Here is a 2842-nt window from a genome sequence, read left to right on the forward strand (position 1 = left end):
CAACATAATGAAACCCTGTCTCTACAAAAAAATACAAAAATTAACCGGGCATGGTGGCAGGCAGCTGTAATCCCAGCTACTCAGGAAGCTGAGACAGGAGAGTCATTTGAACCTATGAGGCGGAGGTTGCAGTGAGCTGAGATCACGCTATTGCACTCCAGCCTGGGCAACAGAGCTAGACTCTGTCTCAAAAAAAAAAAAAAAAAAGAAAGAAAGAAAGAAAGAAAAGAGAGAAAACAGGTTGAAATGAAAGCCAAAAAAAAATCATTAGATTAGTTAACACTCTTTACTTGCAAATAAGTAAAGAAAAATGGAAGCAAGAGAGGAGAAGGGATTTATTGTAAGAATATGAGGTGATTTTCAGGCTTGAGGGGCAGCCACAGAGCAGGGCCAGAGCTGGAACGCTGTGGGGAATGGGGGTGGCGCTCTCTCTGATCTTTCTCCGTCCGGCTTTCTCACCAGCAAAGGATATGATGAATACCTTTCATTTCAGTCCCAGTGATAGAAGAAACAGTGGCATCTCATTTCAATATGTATTTCTTTGATTATTAGAGACGTTGAGCATGTTTTCATGTTTATCAGTATTCCCATTCAGTCTGAGCAGGGGTGCTATGAAAAATGAGATGAGAGAACAGAAAATAATTTTGAAAAAAATATGTGGAGGCTGCTGTGTTACTCTACTTTTGCAAGAAATGAAGAGTGGTTTATATTGAATACATATTTCAAATAAATTTTGAAGTTCATCAGGTTTCTATTAAAGAAGAGCAATGTTTATATACACAGAGTCAGTTTAGGTGATGAAATTGCAACCAAGAAAAGAAGCACTTGATGTCTAGATAGATAAAGATCAGTTATTCCGCCCTAAACCAAACCTCCCCCACTCACCAAAAAAAAAAAAATTAGTTAAGAAAAGAAAAAAATGGTAAACCTGAAAGGTATTTGATGTCCTAGGTTATCCTTTCTAAACTGTCTTTGATTTTGGGGGACTTTATCTCCTTCAGGGAAAGAATGTATGGTTCACTTAGCTCTAATTATGGTCCAACAGCCCCCTGCTTATCTTTGTGGGATGCATTCCAAGACCCCCCAGTGGAAGTCTGAAACCGTGGATTGTACTGAATCCTATGTATATATGTTTTTTTTCCTATACATACAAATCTATGATGTTTAATTTATAAATTAGGCACAGTAAGAGATTAATAATAGGTAATAGGTCAAGACCTGGTGGCTCACACCTGTAGTCCTAGCACTTTGGGAGGCCAAGGCAGACGGATCACTTGAGGTCAGGAGCTCAAGACCAGCCTGGCCAACATAGTGAAACCCCATCTCTACTAAAAATACAAAAAAAAAAATAGCCGGGCATAGTGGCAGGCACCTGTAATCCTAGCTACTTGGGGAGGCTGAGGCAGGAGAATTGCTTGAACCCAGAAGGAGGAGGTTGCAGTGAGCAGAGATTGCACCACTGCACTCCATCTGCATCTCCAGCCTGAGCCACAGAGCAAGACTCCATCTCAAAAAAAAAAAAAAGCTACAATAATAGCTAATAATAAAATAGAATAATTCTAACAATATACTGCAATAAAAGTTACACAAATGTATTCTCTGTCTCAAAATATCTTACTGTTCTATACTCACCGTTCTTCTCGTGATGACGTGAGATGATACGATGCCTACCTGGTGAGATGCAGTAAGGTGAATGACGGGCATTGTGATGTCATGTTAGGCAACTACTGACCTTCTGATAATACGTCAGAGAAAGGATGATCTGCTTCAGGTGATCCTGGATCACAGAGCCATGACCATCTTGATGGTTGGATGTCAGGAGCAGAATATGTCAATGATTAGCAGACAGGTAGCATCCACAATGTGAATACGCTGGGCAAAGGGATGATTTGTACAGGGTGGGACAGAGAAGGGACCCCCCCCCCAACCACCGCCATTATTTCATCATGCTACTCAGTGCGGCAAGCAGTTTAAAAGTTGTGAATGGTTTATTTCTGGAATTTGCCGTTTAGTATTTTCAGACCACAGTTGGCCTTGGGTAACTGAAACCTTGGAAAGCGAAACTGCAGAGGAGGGACGACTATATTTTCCTCAAGTTTTTTTGTTTTGATTTTGGTTTTTTTGTGTTTTTTGTGGGAGGGGGGGTTGTTTTGTTTTGTTTTGAGATGTCTTCACTCTGTTGCCCAGGCTGGAGTGCAGTGGTACAATCTCAGCTCACTGCAACCTCCGCCTCCTGGGTTCAAGCGATTCTCCTGCCTCAGCCTCCCGAGTAGCTGGGGCTACAGGCACGCACCACCATGTCCAGCTAATTTTTGTAGTTTTAGTAAAGACGGGGTTTCACTACAAAGGTCAGGCTGGTCTCGAACTCCTGACCTTGTGATCCGCCTGCCTCAGCCTTCCAAATTGCTGGGATTACAGGCTGAGCCACTGCACATGGCCTTTTGTGTGTGTGTGTGTGTGTGTGTGTGTGTGTGTGTGTGTGTGTGTTCTAAATATGTTTAGAGACAGGGTCTTGCTATGGTGCCCAGGCTGGGGTGCAGTGGTTATTCACAGATGCAATCATCATGCACCGAAGCCTCAAACTCCTGGGTTCAAGCAATTCTCCTGCCTCAGCCTCCTGAGTAGTTGGGACTACCACTCAGGTGTGCACCATAGCGCCCAGCATTTTCCTCAAATTTTAACCCAATAAAATCAAAACAACTAATAGGAGTTACTTGAGTCTGTTTTGGGAGTTAGTTTTCTCATTTAGAAGTTTGGTCAATACAAAAAGAGACATGCCAAGCCAGGCACGGTGGCTTATGCCTGTAATCCCAGCACTTTGAGAGGCTGAGGCAGGCAGATC

General features: G+C 42.7%; 1 long non-coding RNA gene across 1 annotated transcript; it reads right to left on the bottom strand.

Annotated features, from left to right (window-relative positions):
* Positions 1 to 320: 320 nt before the first annotated feature.
* LOC129136260 (uncharacterized) lies at positions 321 to 1809 on the bottom strand. Its single transcript, XR_008537735.1, has 2 exons — positions 1633 to 1809; positions 321 to 609 (listed from the first exon to the last, which is right to left on the bottom strand). It is a non-coding gene; the product is annotated as an uncharacterized LOC129136260 (long non-coding RNA).
* Positions 1810 to 2842: the final 1033 nt, after the last annotated feature.

Source organism: Pan troglodytes, chromosome 8 (genome assembly GCF_028858775.2).
Source record: "Pan troglodytes isolate AG18354 chromosome 8, NHGRI_mPanTro3-v2.0_pri, whole genome shotgun sequence".
Taxonomy (NCBI): domain Eukaryota; kingdom Metazoa; phylum Chordata; class Mammalia; order Primates; family Hominidae; genus Pan; species Pan troglodytes.